Source organism: Trachypithecus francoisi, unplaced genomic scaffold, assembly GCF_009764315.1.
Source record: "Trachypithecus francoisi isolate TF-2019V2 unplaced genomic scaffold, Tfra_2.0 Contig00010, whole genome shotgun sequence".
In the NCBI taxonomy this organism is placed as follows: domain Eukaryota; kingdom Metazoa; phylum Chordata; class Mammalia; order Primates; family Cercopithecidae; genus Trachypithecus; species Trachypithecus francoisi.
The window spans coordinates 407,798-433,735 of record NW_022680460.1 but is presented as its reverse complement, the minus strand read 5'-3'; the positions used below and the strand labels follow the sequence as shown (position 1 = coordinate 433,735).

At 40.8% G+C, this 25,938-nt stretch overlaps 1 pseudogene; it reads right to left on the bottom strand.

Moving 5' to 3' along the window:
* Positions 1 to 4,014: 4,014 nt before the first annotated feature.
* Positions 4,015 to 5,856, bottom strand: LOC117072604 (annotated as a pseudogene).
* Positions 5,857 to 25,938: the final 20,082 nt, after the last annotated feature.

Below are 25,938 nucleotides of genomic sequence, written 5' to 3'. Positions count from 1 at the left end.
TACTCCTAAAGTGTGGTCTCTCTGGGATATCTACTGGAATGTCCTGGATGTTCAGTGATGTCTATACATTCTGATTGGTTGACACCTAAGTTTCTTACAGTCTTATGTGAGTTTTAGTAGTTGTCCAGTTGTTTCTTTCTCAGTAATATTTATTTCCTCAGTAGCTATTCTTTGCCTAACCTCCTGGAGGCTTGCTCTGTATATAAATGCTAACTATGGTAGGCAAAATTCTATGATGGGTCCCAAGGTTCCCCTACCCTTGTGTTCATGCCCTCTATGATCTGTTCCCCTTGAGTGTGGGTGGAACCTCTGGCTAGCTTCTAGTCAATAGAATATAACAAAGGCGAGAGATTTTTCGGTGTAGTTAAGGTTGTAAATCAGTTGACTTTGGGTTAATCAAAAAGGAAATTACAGTGGATGAGCCTCACTTAATTAGCTAAAAGCCTTTAAAAGAGGTACTGGGTCCTCTGTGAGGTAAGAAATCCCTCTTGCTGATTTGATGAAGTAAGCAGCCATGACGAGAAAGCCCACATGGGAAAAAACTGGGAACTGCAGGTGGCCCCTAAGACATGAAGATGACTGTCAGCTGGCAGTCAGCAACAAAGCCGGTGCATTCAGTCATATAGTCACAAACGAAGACATAAACAAATTTTATGTTTACTTTCATGTGTTCCATTTCCAGTAATCTTCACTTTTTCACAAATCAACTTTCTTTTTGTCTGAAAATAGAGGAGAAGGCTTGTGTCTTTCATGTAATGTTGAGTCTGCTTGCATAGTATGCTTTTTCCTTGATTATAGGTCACATGTCTTTCTACTTCTTCTTATGTCTACTGTATAAGAGAACCATATAATTGTCCTATTTCCTCTCAGTCTGATAGAGTGAAATGTTGATCACCTTAGTGCTTGGGACTCCGCTGAAGTTTTAATAAAACTTAACCAAACTCTGGTGCATCCCTCTTACTTGGGGATGGTCCTTCTATGCTTTTTTGGGGGTTGGGGGGCACAGAAAATCTTTATTGCCAAAGGAACAGGAAGCAAGTGCACTCCTCCCACCTCACCAACAGCTTGAAGAGTCTAAAAAATTAGACTGGGCTCGGTGGCTCGCGCCTGTAATCCCAGCACTTTGGGAGGCCGAGGCGGGTGGATGACAAGGTCAGGAGATAGAGACCATCCTATCTAACCCGGTGAAACCCCGTCTCTACTAAAAAATACAAAAATCTAGCCGGGCGAGATGGCGGGCGCCTGTAGTCCCAGCTACTCGGGAGGCTGAGGTAGGAGAATGGCGTGAACCCGGGAGGCGGAGCTTTCAGTGAGCCAGGATCGCGCCACTACACTCCAGCCTGGGTGACAGAGCGAGACTCCATCTCAAACAAACAAGCAAACAAACAAACAAAAAACGTGGACATCACAAAATAAAGTGTCAGAAACTCAGGGAGAAATGGTCCCTTGGACTATATTGGCCCTAATACTGAGGTAACCAATTGACTTTGTTCAGTGAAAATACCTCTAATGAAATGAAAAAAAAATCAACTAGTTATAACATCAAATTCATATATACAATTCAAATAAAAAATATATTATTTGCTTTAATGTATTACAAGTTTAATACATTAGTGTTTACAAAATAAAAACTATATTCTACTGAAATTTCTCTTGTACTTCCACCTCATCACTAAGCTTGAACAACTGGAAGCATATGATACTTAAGGAAAGGTATTATGAATTTAAAGATGCAATTTGTGGGTCCACAAGGAATGGATAAATATTGGAAGTTGGAAGATTACTGCATGTTTTAACATTGTGGCTTATTAAAATTTACAAACTTGACCCTAAGACACACACACACACACAAATAAATGTCTCAAAATAGATTCTAATACAGGAAACGTTTCATGAAACCGCTGAGATACTAACCAGTGCTATGGCTAACATTAAAAACTGAACAGTCTATTGAAATCATACTCATAGTATTTCTACACGCAGTGAACAATACAACCACAATAATCAACCTCAAGCTAGCAACAAAGTTGCAAGGTCCATAAGAAGCTTCTTCAGTGCGCAAAACACTATGGTACAATTAAAACATTTAGGAAGGGGAAAAAGCTGTTTAACAGTATAAAAGTTGTTTACTGGTGTTTCCTACTGTAAAGTTCTTCCACAAATTAAAATGAAGAAGCAGTTTATATATGTGACAGTGATCTGAGATTACAGTGCAGACATTTCATCTAACATTTGGCTGACAAATTTTAGTGTAACAGATTATGACTTAATATTTTGTACACGGTTATGATCTAGAGCAGAACTAAAAAAAAAAAATACTACTCTAAGTCAATATACACTCTTCTCAACAATACGTGGGTTTAGATGAATCTGTAGGAAGTAGGTGAAGCTGTCGGGTTTGTTTTGCTCTGTTTTTTTTTTTTTTTTGAGACGGAGTTTCCCTCTTGTTGCCCAGGCTGGAGTGCAATGGTGCAATCTCGGCTCACTGCAACCTCTGCCTCCCGGGTTCAAGCAATTCTCCTGCCTTAGCCTCCCAAGTAGCTGGGACCACAGGCATGTGCCACCATACCTGGCTAACTTTGTGTTTTTAGTAGAGACGGGGTCTCCCCATGTTGGTCAGGCTGGTCTTGAACTCCCGACCTCAGGTGATCCACCCGCCTCAGCCTCCCAAAGTGCTGGGATTACAGGAGTGAGCCACTGCACCTGGCCATCTTCTCTTAAACCAACAGAAAAAAACGTATATTGGCAGATGTATTTGATTTTTTACCATTATGAATTCCAGTGTGAAATTCTCATAAGTATGCGAGTACGTTATAAACCTCTAAGCACACTCTCATATGTATGCACACAGTCCATTAATTAAATTGGGGGAATTAAAAACGTACTGTCAAGTTAAAATGAATTTTAAGAAAAAACTGCATTCACAAATCTCAAAGGTGTAGAAAAATGAAATCGTAAAATAAGTAATGAATATAGGTGTCAACTAAACTTCCATAGAAATATGCCTACAATGTGGATGCAGTGATTGTCCACACTTGTGATGGCTGGGTGGGGAGACATTCTCTAGTGAAAGCATCTAGTCTCTCTGTCTTCTCTACATAGAGAAGACTTTCTGGATATAAACAGTACTTAATCTGTTATAGCCTTTGTTAACAGTCACCATCTTTATAACACGTAGGGTTAACTTACTATGTCTTAATCTATTTAACACATTCTGAAATATCAGTGCTTAAGTCAAAGCTTTTATACATGGGTACACTTAATTCAATTTATCTGTCTATGTAGTAGCTTCCTATCTTTGATACATTTTAAGTAGCTGTTAATACAATCTAGGTCAACTAGTTTAAGAGAGAGATTTTCTACTCTATTGCTCATCTTTTTAACTTTCCTCCACTCAAGTATTTATTGTGTAAACGTGCATTGATAACCAGATATTATATGAGTGAATGCTACACATTTCTTGTTAAACAAAATCAGTTTTGTCAAATATTAAATCCACAATATTTTCCTTGGCTTAAATTGAGTATTTGCTTTCTATTTTTCCATAATCATTGCAATCTTGCCAACAACTACATCACTTAAGCTTTCTTTTTCACAACTGCAGGCAAAGATCCTAAACTCTGACATATATTTACATTAAACACACAAAGTAGACAACAAAATTTCAAGTAAAATAAACTGTATCCACATCTATTGAACCAAACAGGACTGAACATCTAGATTTCACTTCTATAAATTACACAAATACATTGCACATTCTTAAATAATGAATGCTTACAATATTGATTTGTAAGCCTTTCCATATAGAATGACTCAACACAGGAATGTGAATGAATCAATGTTATTGTTATAGATTGCAACACTCTTTTGATTTTCTCTTTTGTGGCTGTTATTTTATCTTCCTGGTTTCTGCGGGCTACTGTACCAGTCCTTTTACAATGGCTATGAAATCTGTTCGAGCTGAATGAGGCAACACTGGTTATTAAGGCTTATTTCTGTGATGGAGTATTATCCTTAACCTGATTCCATTTCCAGAGAACGGTATCTTGAATCTTCAGGGTCTGTTTTGATGACTTTCTTTTCTAAGTAAAAGTTGAGTTAGGGTAGTCTTTTAAAATCCCAAGGCTCTCTGATGAGTGGGACTTTGCCTCACTGGGATAAAGTCTGCTCAGCTCCCCATCCACCACAATATGATGGGGTTGTCTGTTCTGTAAATTAGGCATTTGGAGATTCAAAGGTCTTTCTCCTTGTCCATCTGAGTTATCGGAAGTCAAGTCATTAGGACTGTGCTCTTCTGAGCTCTGCCTGTAAAGCCCTGCAGACAGCCTCCTCTTGGCATGCTGCAATCTCTCACAGCCAGCTTGGTTGCAAAGGAACTCCATCTGCTTTGCCATCACCTTTTCAGGCTGCTGTGAACTAAGAGCTGTGAGTTCTTCACTCTTAGCTCTAGCCTGCTGGAAGAGCGTTTGCACAGAATCCTGGAAATCTGGAAACCCATCCTCCACTTTAATCCTCTACAAGGATAATTCATCTCTTTCTCCACATTTTGACTTGGTGGTTCTGTAAGTATATTTATAGGTGACTTCTTGAGAAATCTGCCTAGCCAAGGCAAAAAGCTCATCTCTTCTTGTCAGCAGAGCATTATCCTTCACACAGAGTTGAGCAGCCACTTCATTAACAGTGAGCTCATGAAGCAAGAGATGTTTTCCATCCTTCCTCTTTGAGTCAAATCTGCCATATACTCACTGTATTTCCAAATTTCCTCCTCTTTGTGTGGATCATTATTGTTCATCTTAAAGATGTGCCCAATCATTTTGGCCAACTTCTTTTTTTTTTTTTTTTTTTTTTTGAGACGGAGTCTCGCTCTGTCTCCCGGGCTGGAGTGCAGTGGCAGGATCTCAGCTCACTGCAAGCTCCGCCTCCCGGGTTTACGCCATTCTCCTGCCTCAGCCTCCCGAGTAGCTGGGACTACAGGCGCCCGCCACCTCGCCCGGCTAGATTTTTGTATTTTTTTTTTTTTAGTAGAGACGGGGTTTCACCGTGTTAGCCAGGATGGTCTCGATCTCCTGACCTCGTGATCCGCCCTTCTCGGCCTCCCAAAGTGCTGGGATTACAGGCTTGAGCCACCGCGCCCAGCCATTTCTCTTGTTTTTTAGCGGCTCTTTCATTTCGTTCAAGTCACTCTTCGGCGGTGTGGGGACCATCCGCTCCACACACTCGGCCACTGAGAGCACAGCAGCAGCATCCAGTGCCTCGCTGCTCTCCTTTGGGGACGTGTGGGAGCCCAGGTCTGCTGGGGAGAGGCTGTGCTCGCTCTTGGTGGCATGGTGGCCTTGCCAGAGTCTGGATTTACCAGCATCCTGCAGTGCTAGGCTCCCGACCACATCTGACTTCCCCTGTCCCAAGCTCTGCACACAGGTGGTGGCAAAATTGGGGAAATTGGGTGGTGAAAACATTGGGTGGTAAAATTGGGGATTTTAAATTGAGGTTCCCAGGCATTGCTAAACTCCTTTCATAACTGCCGCAGGATATTCCCAGCCATGTTGGTGATCCCTCTGGCAGTTTATAGATGGGTATGCTACTGACAGGAAGGGAAGTCAGCAAGTGATTGAAAAGTCCAGGGTTTGTGACCCAGTCTCTCAAAGCCTTCTGTAGCCTTCTAACATGAAGGGGCTTGCTAACCATGCCCACAAGTGCCATGATTTCCAAAAACTCCACTTTTCCTGCTTCACAGAGTTGCTGGACATCATCATCATCTTGTTGGATAAAGGCATCAAAATAAGAAAGCAGATTGGCTTTTTGTAATATTCTATACAGCTGCAACTCCCCCAGGGTCCTGGGTAAGGCCACAGCCATTACAGTGGCTGGGTTTAACTCAACTAGCAACTGCCGCGGTCTTAGGCGCTCTCCTTGAGGACTACTGGGCCCCAACTCCGAAGCGACGGCCACCCGGCTCTCCCTCCTCCGGCGGCTGCGGAGGCGGAGGCCGGGACGCCCCCGATCACATCGAGAAGGGAAGGGAAGGTGGTGGGCGCTCTCTCCCTGCTGCCCCCCAGCTCGGTCCCGCCGCTTCTTCTCGCCCACCTGCCCGACTGCGCTCGCTTGGCTTGGCCTTGGCCGCGGTGGCGGCAGCGCCTCTCCCCACTCCTGTGCTTTTAATTGAGAGCCATGTAGGTCTCTGTTTGGTCAGCCCTAAATGACCTAGGAATGGTAATGTCAAAAGGGTGAAGTAGTCATGTAAACCCTCCCACAGATGACAATAATAGAAACTGGATGATACACCCAAAGACAATTATTTAAAGACACTGACATGTCTCTAAGAGCATCCAGAATACAGATAATAATTTACTCTAAAACTTCCAGCTGTAAGATTGTGATTTTGTTGCTTTATAGTAAAAGGATGACCCGCAAACCCCACAGCTATGACTACTGAAAATAATGTTAGAAAATGATAGCCTTACCAGTTCAAGGTGCCAGAGTTCAGAATTCAGGGATGTAAAATCAACTTGTAATTTTAATTCTAGAAATATGATTACAATTTTTAAACGGCAATTCTATTATTAAGGTAACTGAAGCAGGAATATGACCCAAATTCTGAATATAAATTATATCCAAATCTCTGAATAATATCAGAAAAGCAGTCTGACACCAAAGAGAAATCTATTCTTGAAAGATAGGAGATAAAAACTTAAGCTACAGCAGTTTTCCAGAGATGGACACCAAAGCTCTAGAGGGCACTTGTAATTCTTTCATGGATTATAGATTTTGTAATCCATAAAAGATTTTGTGTGGTGGTGGAGGTGATGAGAAAGACCCGAGTGTCGGAAAGGTTTGAGAATGAGGATACAGGTTAAAGAGTGGAAGATTTTCTCCATTTCTGCCCTCTTACCCTTCAGGTAGGCCCAGATTCGAGTAGTGATATCGCAACATCAAAGACAAATAAGTCCTTGAGTTAGAAAAATGAATAGCAGCCATTGTCCTATTACCGGGTGATCTTTATGGCCATAGTGTTATTCAAACAAATTTAAATGGGATAACTCATTTTAAAAAAAATTTTTCCCCCCACCTTTGAATTCTGATAGCATTTCTTTCACCAGACCTCTTACTTGGCACTCAGCATATGTAGACTTACACAATTTTAGGGTTGGAAAGAACTTTAAAGTTCATTAACTGAAGTTAACACTTGGTGTAGGAATTTCTTCTATGATGTCTCTACACAGATACTTATGTAACCTCTGACTGAACTCCCCTGGTGATGGGGAACTTTCTACTGCTCAAGACTGCTTCACAGCTGGATAGCTACATATTTTGTTGGAGTAGACAGAGGACAAGTCTGAGCAAGAGACTAAAAAGAAACCACAAGAGAAGCAGAAGGAAATTGAGGCAAGAGTTGAGTCCCGGAAGCAAAGGCCAAAGAGAGACTTTCAAGATTGAAGGTTAACCTGACTAAACGTTGCTGTCAGGACCAATAAGATGATAATTGACATGTGCCCATTGAATTTGGCCTTAAGAACAGTTTCAAGGATAAATATGGAGGTTGTACCCAAAATTGCAATTGATTAAACCATGAACGGGAAGTGAGGGAAAGGAGGCAATGACCAGTAATGATTTTTCTCAATAAGCTTTGTTGAGAAAGGAAAGAGATATGACAGTACCTAGAGTGAGATACAGGATTCAGAAAAGGGTTTTTGTTTGTTTGTTGTTTGTTTTTTAAGTGGAGTATGTGGGTTGGTTAGCAGGTTTGGATGCTAAGGAGAAAAAGCCAGACAAGAGAATGAGACCATAATTGATAGATGGTGGTCTTGAGAAGGTGCCTGGGAGCAAATGGGTCAAATCTTTGGTGGGAGGACCTGCATGGCCAGGTGAGTTTTTCTAGTAGCACTCCATGATGCTGCTGTAGGAGTGAGAAACGCAACAGTGAAGTCAGCCCAGGTGTGGCCATTTTGGGGATGAGATGAAGTAGAATGTGGACAGTGAAGCAAGGGAATAAACGATATTGGCCAAAATCATTGAAAAGAGGGTCCTGGCTCCATCATTTCTTAGTTGTGTGACTTTGAGCAAGTCACCGTCCTTTTTTGGGCCTCAGGCTGCTCATCTCTGAAATGAAGATAATAATGCCTACTGATTGTTGCAACTCACAGAGTGATGGCATATGCAAATGACATCATGAGCTGTAGAGCCCAGCACTAGTGTGCAGTGTATTTGGATTTCCTTCTCTCTTCTGAATAGATATTTTTTCTTTCAGCACATTAAGGATGTTGTTCCAATCTCTTCTCATTGCAATGTTTCAAGGAGATACCAGCAGCAACATGTTCAGCAGAGAGCTGATGCTAGTATAGAGGGCTAGCAGAGCTCTGTCAAATGTGGAAGAGCTTCAGTTTAGCCTGGGAATGGAGCCATTAGGGGAGACATAATAAACTGACTTGGAGATTAGAAAGGCTGCCTTGGGAGGATTCTAGTGGTGGAACTTATGAAAGTTTCTAGGGTTTGGCTCGTGGCTTAAATAAACTTTATAGTTTATCAATTTGCCATCATTAGGGATTGCTATTTGTGGCTTATCAAAGTCCTTCCTCACATTCTTTGCACAGGACCTTAGCATGGTAGTGACTCATTAAATGTTTTTTGAATTGAGTTGGATCCTTTCTATTTAATGAAATCATTAGAAAAATGGAAACTCGCTATATTGAAGTTTAACTTGACAATAGAATTACTTCCCAATTTTTCAACCCCTTGAACAAAAATCGTTTCTTAAATGATACAATATTTATGTGAATTAGTACTAACTTTTGGAAGAGCATTAAACATTCGCCATTAATAATTGCTTCTAAGTGATAGTCCACACTTGGCAGGGAATGGGAGCGTTTACAGGTTTTCTCTCCCAGTATTCACAGCCTTTTAATGAGAGCTGTGGCTCACTTGAGGTGAGGGAATAAAAGACAAGGGAGCGCTAGGATTCCTCCCTTTGCTCTTCACATTGTGACTGGTGAACAAGGCTGACTTCATTCCACAGCTGGATTGATATGTAAATTTACCCGGACTAATTGGCTTCCCCGGCTGTCTCCAGAGGGCGGATGTATTCTTTATAAAGTGCTGTCTAGGGCTGCATTGAGAACATTAGAACTACTTAATTGAATATCAATGAATCTTTATAAACTAATAATGATGGTGAGCCTGGGAAGCCTGATGTAGATCTGGCATATTGAGGAGAGGAGTGCCCTGATTTGAATTTGTGGGAAGTGAAATTTTCTCTGAGTTTTACAAAACCCAATTTAGGCTTCTTTAATCTAAAATTCTTGAAAGCCTCACTGGTGCCTTCTTGAACATGTCATTTGGTGAATGTTGGACGTGGGCAAGTGTGTGAGTCTGTGTCAAGAGATTACCTCCCTCCTTTTCCTAATACAGTAAAACTCAATGATTGTTATGGTTAATTCTTGCTCATGCAAGAGGAGTCACTACTCCTTTCCACAAGTCACTACTCCTTTCCCTCAAGGACTGGGGGAGTGCATCCAAACAGAGTATATCTTGTCTCTCCTTGCACAGGACACTGGGAGCCAGCAAGCAGCAGTTCTTGGTTCTGGCAGAGCTGATATCCAGAAACTGAGTGAACATAGATCTCTGCCTTTAAGTCCTACCAGAAGTTCACTGAATCAAACCAAACCAAACCAAACCAAAGAAACCACCAAACCAAACAAGAATAACAAACAGCAAACACAACCCTGTGTAGTTCAAAGTAGTGGAGTTGATATTGCTGGATCACTGGGTCATTCTGAGGTTCACTGAGATGTGCCTAAAATGAGGATTTCCTTTTTCTTCTCTTCTCTCCCTCCCTCTACTACCTTGTGCTATCAGACATTCAAAGGCCGAGGCGGGCGGGTCACCTGAGGTTTGGAGTTCGAGACCAGCCTGACCAACATGGAGAAACCCCATCTCTACTAAAACAATACAAAATTAGCTGGACGTGGTGGCGCATGCCTGCAATCCCAGCTACTCAGGAGGCTGAGGCAGAGGCAGGAGAATTGCTTGAACCTGGGAGGCGGAGGTTGCGGTGAGCCGAGATGGTGCCATTGCACTCCAGCCTGGGCAACAAGAGCAAAACTCCATCTCAAATAAATAAATAAATAAAAGTTAAAAAAACAAAACAAAACAAAACAGTGCAGTATCACTGTCAAAAATAGATGTAGATTAATGGAACAAAATAAAAAGTCTAGAAACAGGCCCCAGTATATAAAAATTTATCATGCATGAAAGGTGTTGTTTCTGATCTGGAAAAAGAATTATTTATCCCATAAAAGGTACTGAGATAATTGGATAGCTATTTGGTGTAAAAAGTTATTAATAAAAGTAGACCTCACAGGATGCCCCTAAACAAATTCTGATTGTTTATAATTTGATTACAAAAAGAACTGCAAGTCAAGAAAGTCATCATAACTAAAATTAAAAGGCAAATGACAGACTCTGAACAATATTTACAATACATATATAGTAAAGATTCTGACAAGTCAATAAGAAAAAGATGAAATCACTTAATAAAAATGTGGACAAAGGACATGAGCAGATAATTCACGATGAATAAATGCAAATGGCCAATGAGCGTGAAATCCTTATTAATGAAAAAAACCACTAATTTAACAGTACCCTAATTATTGTCTATTAAATGGACAGTTTTTCTTTAAGCACTAATGCCCAATTGTGGTAGAGGTGTGCAGAGGAGGACATTCACCTACCCGCTAGAAGGCAATTGGTAATTTGCATCAAGAACTTAAAATGGTTCATTGACTTTGGCCCAGAAATTCTACTTATTGACACACACCCCAAACTGCTTCAGAGATATGTTCAAAGATTTATGCATATAGGTGTTATACATAATTAGTTTAAACTGGAAATAACATAAATGCCCACCAAGAGCTATTTAGTTAAATATATTGTTTAATCATATTATTAGTGACATACTTGTGCTATCATATTATGAATGCTACGTATGTTTAAATAATGTTTTAAAAGACTGTTGGTGATATTGCTGTTTGTGTTACACTATATAAAGTGAAAACAAACAAGATATGAAGTAGGAATCAAGGTTACTCTCTCCTCTGGGTAGTTGAATCTTAAAAAAAAAACAACAAAATCCCTCTCCCGTGACACTTCGTCTTCTTCTAACTACCTGCCTGAGATTCCTTTCCTTCAATTCCCTTCCAAACTTTTCACAAAGGTAATGCACAAACACAGTCTCCACTCACTCAGCTCTTTCTCACTCTTAATGGATCACAATCTGGATTCTGCCCCTGGACCAGCTCTCTTCAAGTCACTAACAATAGCTCTGTTATGAAGTTTGGAGAATCTGCTGCAGCTCTCCATGTTGGGCGGGTCTGGTCGCTCTTCCTCCACCTGCACTTTCAAGATTGGGTTCCCAGGTGGGGCTCTTCTCACTGTTCACATTCTTCCTAAGTGATCTTGCCAACTCACATGAGTTCATATTACATCTGGCAAGGTTCTCTAAGATTCCTACCTTTAGCCCAAATCTCTCCCTTCAAACTCCAGAATCATCTATCAGTCTGTTGGATAGTTCCACCTGGAGGTCCCACAGGCAACTCCCAAGTCCAGATATCCAAAACCAGACTCGTCATCACCTCAAGTCTTCCAAATCTGCCTCTGTCTTTTCCGTTTTGGTTACTGGTGTCACCATGCTCCCAGTAGGGTTGTCACTGTCTGCTTATTTCTTTCTCTTACAGGTGTGTGCATTTAATTTTCTTAATAGTAGGCACCCTGGCTTAGTCCCTTAGTCACTTACCCTCAGCATCTTGTATAGTGCCAGGTGCGCAAGTAGGTGCCTAATTGTTGGTTCAATAAACGAATGAAATTATTGGACTTATAGTCATAACCATTCTTTTGATCATTTTATGATTTTGTTTGCATTTTTTAAACTCACACAGAAAAACTATAAATACTATCTATTCTCTATCATCTTTTGGGAAAATAATATAAAGTAAAAAATGAAAGTACCCCTTTTAGTTTCTCCAATCACCCCCAGAGGGGTAGGGGTTACTCCTGAAGCATTTTGGTGCATAGATCTCTTGACATTGTTCTATGCTTATAAATCCATGATTATATATAAATAGACATAAATATGTTATTTTAAAAAAATAAGTTGCAATGTTAGACATATGAGATTGTAATTTATTCTTCACTTAACAAGCTATCTGGGTGTCTTTACAGGATATATAAATCTATCCTGGCTTTTTAATGGCTGCCTAGTATTCCACTGTGTGGGTATAGTATAGTAAATTGATAGACACTTAGGTTGTCCACCTCCCTTTTTCTACCATTAAAAACAAAACTGAGTCCCCTCAAGCTTTGACTGTCTGGAGCTCCACTGCTCCCAGCAGCCAGAATGAAGGAATAGAGTAGCCCTTGTCATCCTGGGAGGCAGGCTGTGCCCGTCTCTGGGCCACTCGAATCACAGGAGAAAACAAAGGTTCAAACAAACATCCTCATATATATCACACATATACCTTTATAAATATTTGTGATAATACTTTTATAAAATGAATTATGGGTTCCTGGAAACAAAGTTCATTGGCATGGGGGCATATATATATTACACATATATGTTATATACACACACATATTAGACACTACCTAGCTTCATATATATATATACACATGTAACTGTGTGTCTGTGTGTGTGGACATATGTATATATTCTGTTTAACAGTCCATGAATATCCATTCCCTTTCATACCTACTAATACCTGATATTATCCATATTTTAAATTCTCCTTAATCTGGGAAAGTGGTGCATTATTTTAACTTTTATGTTATTTTCTAGTGGAAGTGAACATATTTTCATATTTTCGCCTATTTTTATTATGTTTTAAAGAATCTGAATGGTGTAGTATTCTTCATCCATTTTTTAACTGGGTTAGTTGTAGAAACTTTTGTATAGAAAAATTATTAATCCTTTGTTAGACATGTTGCAGATATTTTTCCCAGTTCTTTGCTTGTCCTTAACTTTGTTTATATGTAGTTTGCCATATAGTTTCATTTTTAAAAATCTAACATTTAAAACAATTTTTTATTATGGATACGTAGTAGTTGTATATATTTATGCGGTATGTGTGATGTTTTGATACAAACTTACAATGTATAATGATCTAATCAGGATAATTGGGGTATCCATCACCTCAAGCATTTGTCATTTCTTTGTTTTAGGAGCATTCCAATTCCACTCTTTTAGTTACTTTAAAATATACAATATATTATTTTTAACCATTGTCATCCTATTGCACTACCAAGTACTGGATGTTATTCCTTCTATCTAACTGGATTTTTATACCCACTAACCATCCCCACTTATTTCCTCCTCCCCACACCCTTCGCAACCTCTGACAATCGTTATTCCACTCTCCATCTCCATGAGTTCAATTCATTTTATGTTTTTTAGCTCCCAAGTATGAGTGAAAACATGCAAAGTTTGTCTTTCTGTGACTGTCTTGTTTCACTTAGCATAATGTCCTCCAGTTCCATCCGTGTTCCTGCAAATGACAGAATTTCATTCATTTTTATGGCTGAATAATATTCCATTGTGAATATGTATCACATTTTATTTATTCATTCACCTGTTGATGGATACTTAGGTTGATTCCATATCTTGGCTATTATGAAAGTGCTGCAATAAACATGGGATGTAGATATCTTGATCTACTGATTTCCTTTCTTTTGGATATATACCCAGCAGTGAGATTAATGGATCATACAGCAGTTGTATTTTTAGTCCTTTGAGGAACCTCCATGCTGTTCTCCATAGGGATTTTACTGATTTACTTTCCCATCAGCAGTATATGAGGGTTCCTCTTTCTCCACATCCTTGCCAGCATTTTTTGTCTTTTTGTTAATAGCCATTCTAACTGTCTCTTGGATAAAAGCCATTTTAACTGGGGTGAGATGATATCTCATTGTGGTTTTGATTTGCATTTTCCTGACCATTAGTGATCTTGAGCATCTTTCACATGCCTGTTGCCATTTGTATGTCTTCTTTTGAGAAATGTCTATTCAGATCTTTTGCCCATTTTTAATCAGATTATTTTTTCCTTAATGAGTGGTTTAAGCTCTTTATGTATGCTAGTAATTAATCCCTTGTCAGATGGTTACCATATAGCTTTAAATCTTTTATGTAGTCATATTGTCAACATTTCACTTTATGGTTTCTGAGTTCAGGCATTTTATCTCAGGGTAATAATTCTTTTGTATCTTCTACTAAAACTCCAAAGTTTTTACATTTAGATCTTTTTTTTTTTTCTGGGTATAGATTAATTCAACTTTTTTTTTGGTTTCTTTTTATTATTATTATGCTTTAAGTTCTAGGGTACATGTGCATAACGTGCAGGTTTGTTATATATGTATACTTGTGCCATGTTGGTGTGCTGCACCCATCAACTCGTCAGCACCTATCAATCAGTCATTTACATCAGGTATAACTCCCAATGCAATCCCTCCCCACTCCCCTCTCTCCATAATAGGCCCCGGTGTGTGATGTTCCCCTTCCCGAGTCCAAGTGATCTCATTGTTCAGTTCCCACCTATGAGTGAGAACATGCGGTGTTTGGTTCTCTGTTCTTGCGATAGTTTGCTGAGAATAATGGTTTCCAGCTGCATCCATGTCCCTACAAAGGACACGAACTCATCCTTTTTAATGGCTGCATAGTATTCCATGGTGTATATGTGTCACATTTTCTTAATCCAGTCTGTCACTGATGGACATTTGGGATGATTCCAAGTCTTTGCTATTGTGAATAGTGCCACAGTGAACATACGTGTGCATGTGTCTTATAGCAGCATGATTTATAATCCTTTGGGTATATACCCAGCAATGGGATGGCTGAGTCATATGGTACTTCTAGTTCTAGATCCTTGAGGAATCGCCATACTGTTTCCCATAATGGTTGAACTAGTTTACAATCCCACCAACAGTGTAAAAGTGTTCCTATTCTCCACATCCTCTCCAGCACCTGTTGTTTCCTGACTTTTTAATGATCGCCATTCTAACTGGTGTGAGATGGTATCTCATTGTGGTTTTGATTTGCATTTCTCTGAGGGCGAGTGATGATGAGCATTTTTTCATGTGTCTGTTGGCTGTATGCATGTCTTCTTTTGAGAAATGTCTGTTCATATCCTTTGCCCACTTTTTGATGAGTTTTGTTTTTTTCTTGTAAATTTGTTTGAGTTCTTTGTAGGTTCCGGATATTAGCCCTTTGTCAGATGAGTAGATTGCAAAACTTTTCTCCCATTCAGTAGGTTGCCTGTTCACTCTGATGGTAGTTTCTTTTGCTGTGCAGAAGCTCTTTAGTTTAATGAGATCCCATTTGTCAATTTTGGCTTTTGTTGCCGTTGCTTTTGGTGTTTTAGACATGAAGTCCTTGCCCATGCCTATGTCCTGAATGGTATTACCTAGGTTTTCTTCTAGGTTTTTATGGTATTAGGTCTAACATTTAAGTCTCTAATCCATCTTGAATTAATTTTCATATAAGGAGTAAGGAAAGGATCCAATTTCAGCTTTCTACTTATGGCTAGCCAGTTTTCCCAGCACCATTTATTAAATAGGGAATCCTTTCCCCATTTCTTGTTTTTCTCAGGTTTCAAAGATCAGATTCTGTAGACGTGTGGTATTATTTCTGAGGACTCTGTTCTGTTCCATTGGTCTCTATCTCTGTTTTGGTACCAGTACCATGCTGTTTTGGTTACTGTAGCCTTGTAGCATAGTTTGAAGTCAGGTAGTGTGATGCCTTCAGCTTTGTTCTTTTGACTTAGGATTGTCTTGGCAATGCGGGCTCTTTTTTGGTTCCATATGAACTTTAAAGCCGTTTTTTCCAATTCTGTGAAGAAAGTCATTGGTAGCTTGATGGGGATGACATTGAATCTATAAATTACCTTGGGCAGTATGGCCATTTTCACGATATTGATTCTTCCTATCCATGAGCATAGAATGTTCTTCCATTTGTTTGTGTCCTCTTTTATTTCACTGAGCAGTGGTTTGTAGTTCTCCTTGAAGAGGTCCTTTACATCCCTTGTAAGTTGGATTCCTAGGTATTTTACTCTCTTTGAAGCAATTGTGAATGGAAGTTCATTCATGATTTGGCTCTCTGTTTGTCTGTTACTGGTGTATAAGAATGCTTGTGATTTTTGCACATTGATTTTGGATCCTGAGACTTTGCTGAAGTTGCTTATCAGCTTAAGGAGATTTTGGGCTGAGACAATGGGGTTTTCTAAATATACAATCATGTCATCTGCAAATGGGGACAATTGACTTCTTCTTTTCCTAACTGAATAGACTTTATTTCTTTCTCTTGCCTGATTGCCCTAGCCAGAACTTCTCACACTATGTTGAATAGGAGTGGTGAGAGAGGGCATCCCTGTCTTGTGCTGGTTTTCAAAGGGAATGCTTCCAGTTTTTGCCCATTCAGTATGATATTGGCTGTGGGTTTGTCATAAATAGCTCTTATTATTTTGAGATACATTCCATCAATACCGAATTTATTGAGAACTTTTAGCATGAAGGGCTGTTGAATTTTGTCAAAGGCCTTTTCTCCATCTATTGAGATAATCATGTGGTTTTTTTTTTTTTTCTATTTATATGGTGGATTACGTTTATTGATTTGCATATGTTGAACCAGCCTTGCATCCTAGGGATGATGCCCACTTGATCATGGTGGATAAGCTTTTGACATGCTGCTGGATTTGGTTTGCCAGTATTTTATTGAGGATTTTTGCATCGATGTTCATCAGGGATATTGGTCTGAAATTCTCTTTTTTTGTTGTGTCTCTGCCAGGCTTTGGTATCAGGATGATACTGGCCTCATAAAATGAATTAGGGAGGATTCCCTCTTTTTCTATTGATTGGAATAGTTTCAGAAGGAATGGTACCAGCTCCTCCTTGTACCTCTGGTAGAATTCAGCTGTGAATCCATCTGGTCCTGGACTTTTTTTGGTTGGTAGGCTATTAATTATTGCCTCAATTTCAGAACCTGCTATTGTCTATTCAGGGATTCAACTTCTTCCTGGTTTAGTCTTGGGAGAGTGTAAGTGTCCAGGAAATTATCCATTTCTTCTAGATTTTCTAGTTGATTTGCATAGAGGTGTTTATAGTATTCTCTGATGGTAGTTTGTATTTCTGTGGGGTCGGTGGTGATATCCCCTTTATCATTTTTTTTTGCGTCTATTGATTCTTCTCTCTTTTCTTCTTTATTAGTCTTGCTAGCAGTCTGTCAATTTTATTGATCTTTTCAAAAAACTACCTCCTGGATTCATTGATGTTTTGGAGGGTTTTTTGTGTCTCTATCTCCTTCAGTTCTGCTCTGATCTTAGTTATGTCTTGCCTTCTGCTAGCTTTTGAATGTGTTTGCTCTTGCTTCTCTAGTTCTTTTAATTGTGATGTTAGAGTGTCAATTTTAGATCTTTCCAGCTTTCTCTTGTGGGCATTTAGTGCTATAAATTTCCCTCTACACACTGCTTTAAATGTGTCCCAGAGATTCTGGTATGTTGCATCTTTGTTCTCATTGGTTTCAAAGTACATCTTTATTTCTGCCTTCATTTCGTTATGTACCCAGTAGTCATTCAGGAGCAGGTTGTTCAGCTTCCAAGTAGTTGAGCGGTTTTGATTGAGTTTCTTAGTCCTGAGTTCTAATTTGATTGCACTGTGGTCTGAGAGACAGTTTGTTATAATTTCTGTTCTTCTACATTTGCTGAGGAGTGCTTTACTTCCAATTATGTGGTCAATTTTGGAATAAATGTGATGTGGTGCTGAGAAGAATGTATATTCTGTTGATGTGGGGTGGAGAGTTCTATAGATGTCTATTAGGTTCGCTTGGTGCAGAGATGAATTCAATTCCTGGATATCCTTATTAACTTTCTGTCTCATTGATCTGCCTAATGTTGACAGTGGGGTGTTGAAGTCTCCCATTATTATTGTATGGAAGTCTAAGTCTCTTTGTAAGTCTCTAAGGACTTGCTTTATGAATCTGGGTGCCCCCATATTGGGTGCATATGTATTTAGGAGAGTTAGCTCTTCCTGTTGAATTGATCCCTTTACCATTATGTAATGGCCTTCTTTGTCTCTTTTGATCTTTGATGGTTTAAAGTCTATTTTATCAGAGACTAAGATTGCAACCCCTGCTTTTTTTTTGTTCTCCTTTGCTTGGTAGATCTTCCTGCATCCGTTTATTTTGAGCCTATGTGTTGTCTCTGCATGTGAGATGGGTCTCCTTGAATACAGCAAACTGATGGGTCTCGACTCTTTATCCAGTTTGCCAGTCTGTGTCTTTTGATTGGACCATTTAGTCCGTTTACATTAAGGTTAATATTGTTATGTGTGAACTCAATCCTGCCATTATGATATTAATGGTTATTTTGCTCGTTAGTTGATGCAGTTTCTTCCTAGCCTCGATGATCTTTACATTTTGGCATGTTTTGCAATGGCTGGTACTGGTTCTTCCTTTCCATGTTTAGTGCTTCCTTCAGGGTCTCTTGTAAGGCAGGCCTGGTGGTGACAAAATCTCTAAACATTTGCTTGTCTGTAAAGGATTTTATTTCTCCTTCACTGATGAAACTTAGTTTGGCTGGATATGAAATTCTGGGTTTGAAATTCTTTTCTTTAAGAATGTTTAATATTGGCTCCCACTCTCTTCTGACTTGGAGAGTTTCTGCCAAGAGATCTGCTGTTAGTCTGATGGGCTTCCCTTTGTGGGTAACCTGACCTTTGTCTCTGGCTGCCCTTAACAGTTTTTCCTTCATTTCAACTTTGGTGAATCTGACAATTATGTGTCTTAGAGTTGCTCTTCTCGAGGAGTATCTTTGTGACGTTCTCTGTATTTCCTGAATTTGAATGTTGGCCTGCCTTACTAGGTTGGGGAAGTTCTCCTGGATGATATCCTGAAGAGTGTTTTCCAACTTGGTTCCATTTCCCCCCGCACTTTCAGGCACACAAATCAGACGTAGATTTTGTCTTTTCACATTATCCCATACTTCTTGAAGGCTTTGTTCATTTCTTTTTCCTCTTTTTTCTTTAGACTTCTCTTCTTGCTTCATTTCATTCATTTGATCCTCAATAGCTGATAATCTTTCTTCCAGTTGCTTGAGTTGGTTAATGAAGCTTGTGCATTTGTCACGTATTTCTCATGTCATGGTTTTTATCTCTGTCAGTTCGTTTATGGCCTTCTCTGCATTGATTATTCTAGTTATCCATTCTTCCATTCTTTTTTCAAGATTTTTAGTTTCTTTGCGCTGGGTATGTAATTCCTCCTTTAGCTCTGAGAAGTTTGATGGACTGAAGCCTTCTTCTCTCAGCTCATCAAAGTCATTCTCCATCCAGCTTTGATCTGTTGCTGGCGATGAGCTGCGTTCCTTTGGAGGGGGAGATGTGCTCTTATTTTTTGAATTTCCAGCTTTTCTGCCCTCCTTTTTCCCCATCTTTGTGGTTTTATCTGCCTCTGGTCTTTGATGATGGTGACGTACTGATGGGGTTTTGGTGTGGGTGTCCTTCCTGTTTGTTAGTTTTCCTTCTAACAGTCAGGACCCTCAGCTGTAGGTCTGTTGGAGATTGCTTGAGGTCCACTCCAGACCCTGTTTGCCTGGGTATCAGTAGCAGAGGCTGCAGAAGATAGAATATTGCTGAACTGCGAGGGTACCTGTCTGATTCTTGCTTTGGAAACTTTGTCTCAGGGGTGTACCCCACCATGTGAGGTGTGGGGAGTCGGTCTGCCCCTAGTGGGGGATGTCTCCCAGTTAGGCTTCTCAGGGGTCAGGGACCCACTTGAGCAGGCAGTCTGTCCCTTCTCAGATCTCAACCTCCGTGTTGGGAGATCCACTGCTCTCTTCAAAGCTGTCAGACAGGGTCGTTTGCATCTGCAGAGGTTTCTGCTGCTTTTTTTTTGTTTAGCTGTGACCTGTCCCCAGAGATGGAGTCTACAGAGACAGGCAGGCCTCCTTGAGCTGCTGTGGGCTTCCCAGCGGCTTTGTTTACCTACTTAAGCCTCAGCAATGGCGGGCACCCCTCTCCCGGCCTCGCTGCTGCCTTGCTATTAGAATGCAGACTGCTGTGCTAGCAATGAGGGAGGCTCCGCGGGCGTGGGACCCTCCCGGCCAGGTGTGAGATATAATCTCCTGGTGTGCCATTTGCTAAGACCCTTGGTGAAGCGCAGTATTGGGGTGGAGTTACCCGATTTTCCAGGTGTTGTGTGTCTCAGGTCCCCTGGCTAGGAAATGGGATTCCCTTCTCCCTCGCGCTTCCCAGGTGAGGCGATGCCTTGCCCTGCTTCAGCTCTTGCTGGTCGGGCTGCAGCAACTGACCAGCACCCATTGTCTAGCACTCCCTAGTGAGATGAACCCAGTACCTCAGTTGAAAATGCAGAAATCACCCGTCTTCTGTGTCACTTGCACTGGGAGCTGGAGACTGGAGCTGTTCCTATTTGGCCATCTTGCTCCGCCCCCTCACATTTAGATCTTAAGACACCTGATTTATTTATTTATTTTTGCAAAATGAGTGAAGCAGGTCTCTGCATATGTTTTCTTCCATATAGATAGTTAATAATCCCTGCATTTTATTTGTTGACTAATACTTACTTTTCCCACTGAATTGAAATACCAACATTATTAAGTAGTACATTCATAGACAGACATATGTGGTTGTTTCTAAAATGCTTATTCTGTTCCACTGATTGACTAAACTCTTTCTGTGCTGGTTCCACATTGTTTTCATTAATGAGAATTTAGTACATATGACCTCTCTTATTATTCTTCTTTTTCAAATATATCTACTTATAATTACATTAAGAAGAAATTTAGAATCATTTGTAAAGTCTGAAATAAATCACCACTGATACTTTGACTGAAGTCACATTTTTATATTAATTTGCTAAATATCTACATCTTGGTGATGTTAAATCTTTCTCTCCAGAAACCAAGTATGTCACTCCATTAAATCAGGTCTTATTGTCTGTTATTTGCTAAAATTTGGGTTCCTCTCTCTAAGTCCTTCTTGGTTTATTGTTCATCAATCCTCCATTATAGTATTTGCACCATCAAGATAAAATAGATGACATTATTTTATTAACCAGGCATCTGATATGCAGATCAGGGACAGGGAGAAGGAATGATTGTCTCAGTGTATACAGTGAATTAATGACAGGGCTGGGGCCATGAGGGATGAGAATGAGAGAGAAGAATGGAAGACATTTCGAGCAGAAGATAATAATCTTTGAAAAAGGAACTGTGAGAAACCAACAAAGTGGTTGGAGGGGTAAGAAGTGGAAAGAATGGTAAGAGTGAAGAGTTGGGGGATGGTCGTGCCTAAGGCTCCTCTTCTGCTCATAGAACTGAGCTGTCAAAGGAGAAGAGAACATGGATAGGGTGCTTAGTTAATACACAATTATCCTCAGTAGGTCTGTTATTAAAAGCTCAGAAACTCTGGGTGGGAGTTTAAGTCATTTAGAGACTCTTTTTTTTCTTTCTTTCTTTCTTTTTTTTTATTATACTTTATGTTCTAGGGTACATGTGCACAACGTGCAAGTTTTTTACATATGCATACATGTGCCATGTTGTGTGCTGCTTAAATGTAACCAGGTCCTCAATTTCTCAGTGGCAGACATGGTCTGGGAAATGGGGATTATTCATAGATGGTTGGTCTAAGTCAGATATTATTTGGATAATGGATTGTGGCAGCATCTGCTAGACAGAATACCCACCTAAGAACCAGGATGCTTGAGTCATAGTCTCGCCCCTAACAGCAACTCACCAAGGGACTTTGGGTCAATCATGAAATCTCTCTGGGCTTCACCTTTCCCAGATGCAAAATTGAGATGCTACCTGATCCTGTCTTGTTTACCCAAAAGGGCATCAAAAGGTTAGAACAAGTATCACTTGTGAGTAAATGGTGAATACTGGGAAGGAGACAATATGGCCACCTTTATAAGGTGTGTGATATCTCTGAAGAAGTAGCAGTTTAGGCTGCCAGGCCCAAATGAGGACAGAGAGAGACCAGGGTAGGCATAAATAACAGATGGGAGGGTAACTCGAGTACAACATCTACCTGCTTTGGAGCCAGCTGCACGTGAGAACCCTTTAGAACAGGGATGCCAAGGAGAAACTCAAGAACCGGGTTAGATGGAAAGGAGGGAGGGAGGTAAATGTGGAGAATTACAAGGATGAAGTGAGAAAGAAAAGCAGTGTAATATTTCTGTGTCTGCAGTGTTTTAAGTCAGGTTAATTGAGAGGAGGAAAGGACAAGCAGAAGTGAGAGGTAACTTTCCAGTATCCTCAGGATGAGTGAAACAAGCTGGAGACCCCTGCATGGGAAGATTCATTTGGAGGATGAGAGCAGTTACTCAATCAGAGAAAATCCGGTGGGGATCCTGCTTATTAATTTGATTGCAACTGACTCACGAGACCGATTAACAGTAATTCACATCCTGGCAAGTAAGAGGTTTGATGGGAGCTTCAGATTGAGCAGATAAATTTGATTTGTGGTGGAGACCGTATCAGAAGAAAAGGGGCCAGGGCGGCGGCAGGATGATTCCACTTGGCAGGCCATGGCCAGGGAATCTGTTCATTCTCTGCAGGAATGAAACACTGACCTGATCAGGAGAGCCATTGTAGATGTATTCGCAGTCATAGGACAAAAACCAGACATCTCTGGGAGCTGGCCTAAGTGTATAAGCATGATCCAAAGAGCTGAAGGACAAGCAGGGCTCTCCAGCTTGGGTCAGGCAAGAGTTGAATCTGGGAAAGGAGCACTGCTTCTTTGGAGTACATTTCCTGGGACATACACATGGAACACATTATGAGCAGAACTCAGTGAGATGTAGTCTCTATCGCTTTCTTTAGGGGATGTTTCATGACAAAGCCCAAGTCAGAAAAAAGCTGTCATTGTTCTGATTTTGGTTTGGAAATTGTTTCCAGTGTAGGCATTAGGGAGGGCCAAAGATAAGACATGGGTGTAGCACAAGAAATCACTGGCAGGACAAGGGGTTTTGGTGGCTCTGCAGTGCTACTGGCAAAGGACATTGTGTATTTACTTTGTCTTGGGAGAGAGGTAGGAGCAGAGGGAAAGGAGAAAAGGAAGAAGGAGCGGCCCAGGTATCTCTTAGTCTGTAAGAGAAGGAGAAAGGAGGGCGGAACCAAGGGAAGGCAAACAAAGAGGCTGAATTTTAAGTTTCAGTGGGATAGAAAAAAAAACTCAATAAGAAAATGGGCTAGGGAGGACAGAGAGGTGTTTGGAAGTGAGCTGGGCTGGGCTGAAGACAGTAGACAAGAAGGCAGAAGCCTTCCTGGTCAAAAAGAGAGCACTTTGCAAGAATCCACTGAGGAGGAAAGGATTGGGTGGAGGGGGTGGCAGAGGTTGGGAGGAGGGTGTCCAAGGTCCAGTGAACGGAAAAGAGCCAAGAGAATGAGCTCAGCAGACCCAGCCTGGATAGAATCAGAATACTGGAGGTGGGAGGTCGCCCCCAGCGAAAGAGCTGGCGCAGAGCGGGGGGAGGGGAGTGCAGACAGTTCAAAGACAGCCTCCAAGGACTCATTCAAATGACACAAACACAAATCACAACTTAGCGTAGGAATATGTACAACAAGTGGACTAAGAATGCAGGAGGCCAGAGAGGTAGCCGCTGGGGCCCTGGGAGAAGAAAAAAGAGATGTCTCTTCAGTATAAGACAAGGCTGAATACAAAGAGGACAGTGTATTGTAGGGGAGGCCAAGAGGGCCGGGGGCTCTTCAGAAGGGGAAGCAGGGAGCAGAGCCAGAAGGGGGAGGCTGGATTTCTCACGCAGTTTGCATTTTCTAGGACCTGTGAGATGTGGGTTTCAAGATATACAATTGTGAAGGTGAATTAGGGAGGGAGAAAGCAGCATTGTGACCATGAAAAGCAAGAGAAGCGTGAAAGGGGAACATTATTTGAGCAAGCTGCACATTTCCCCCAAATGAGGAAGAATGTAGGACTGGAAGGGGACTCCCACTGTATCTAAGCTGCAGAGATAGGGTTGAAAGCAACTAGAGAGTGATCCATCACAGCCAGGAGTCAAAATTAGTTGTAATGGCAGGTACAGAGTTTCAGTTTGAGAAGATGAAAAAGCTCTGAAGATGGATGGTGGTGATGGTTGTATAACAGTGTAAAGTGCTTAATGCCACTGAACTGTATGCTTATAAATACTTACAGTTGGTAAATTTTATGTGATGTATATTTTACCACAATAAAAGGATTAGTCTGTACAAGAACATGTCGGAGCCACTCTGTGGAGAGCTGTTGTTACTGACCAAACTAGCTCTGGGAGAGGGGAGATGGCAACCAGAAACTGAGGACATCTGACCACCAACCAAGGTGCTTGGCCAAGTCATCTGGTCGTCAGATGTGATCTATGGAGCCAAATGCCTAGGCTTAATCCCAGCTCTACCACTCACTTGCTCTATGACCTCCAATAAAGGTCAATACGAAAACCTCCAATAAAAGTTTTCTTATTTGTAAAATGGCATAATCATAATCATAGTGCCTACTCAATGAGTTGTTGGAGAAATTGAATTAACGCCGGCTATGTCCTGACACAGAAGAAGCACTCAACAAATGCAGGCTTCTGTCACTGTACCCATACTGCCCCCACAATAAGAAACTCTTAGCTTGGAAACCAATTTCTGTAAAGTACTATGCACATTGCCTAGGATGAAATATGTATGTAGTTTTCTTTCAGCTTTTTCACTTACAAAGTATATCATATTCATTTTCTCCCGCCATGTCAAGTTTAAGTTAACACTTTTTAGTCACGTTATGGAAAGAATAGAAATCAATTATATAATAAGATGGGGGTGATCAAAAGGAAGGAAGGCTCTATCCTCTGTTGAAACTTAGAGCAAATTTTCTCTATGAATGGTCCTGGCACCCTGTTCTCCAGAATGACCAGGGTCAATGACTCAAGGCAAAGACTCCAGGGCCCCTTCAAACCTACAAAACCAGAGTCCCTGAGGTGTAGCTCAAGAATCTGCACTAGGGTGCTCCTCATGTGATTATTCTGAATGCTCAAGTCTGAGAATAGCTGCTTTAGGGCTTGTATTGGTTTTTGCAGCTCTACATCTCTTGGGAGTGGTCTGTCATATGCTAGGTCCAATCTGCCTCCTTTCTCTGTAGCCACCATCATTTGATGTCTACTCACAGGTTGAGCTTTGTTTCTAATTTGGAAGCCCAGTTTTGATTTTGATTGGAGGCACATAAATGGAAACCTGTAGTTCTAAAATTTTAAAGACACGGTTCCTGTTCTTCTAAAGCTTCCAGTACCTCCAGCTCTCTCCTGAGACTGGCCTTTGCCTTATTGTGGCCAATATTCCCTCCAAGGGACCAAAATTATTCTCAAAATGGGAACTGAGTCCTACTAAGCACTGAAACCTGCCTGTCAGATTTCCCAAGGAGCACCTCCCCCAAGATGCCTTAATTCTGATCCCCCTCCCCACCACTGAAACATCCTAGTACTTCATCTTGCACTTGGGGCCAGTCACTTGTGTAGACTTCCATCTTCTCTTACTGTTCTCCTTGGCCATAATGGAGATGCATCCCCATCCATCTCAATAGCCAGTACCTGCACTTGTAGCTATTAAACCCTCAAACAGCTGTCCCGCCCTCAGTAGATGGGCCAAGTACTCTGGCAACTCCATGCTGTAGTGTGATGCAGGAGATTATCTTTGCTTTAAAATATTTGCTTTACAATATTTCAGAAAAGAGAAAGGAGAGAGGGGATAGATGACATAAGTTTGTCAAAATATTGATGGTTGTCAAAGCTGAGTAGTGGATGCATAGAAGTAAATTATACTCTTCTGTCTCCTTTTGTGTATATTTGTGAGATTTTATTATGACACACATGTTAGGTTACTCACTTAGAATTCTGACTTCCTGAATATGGAGTTTATATGACTGTAAGAA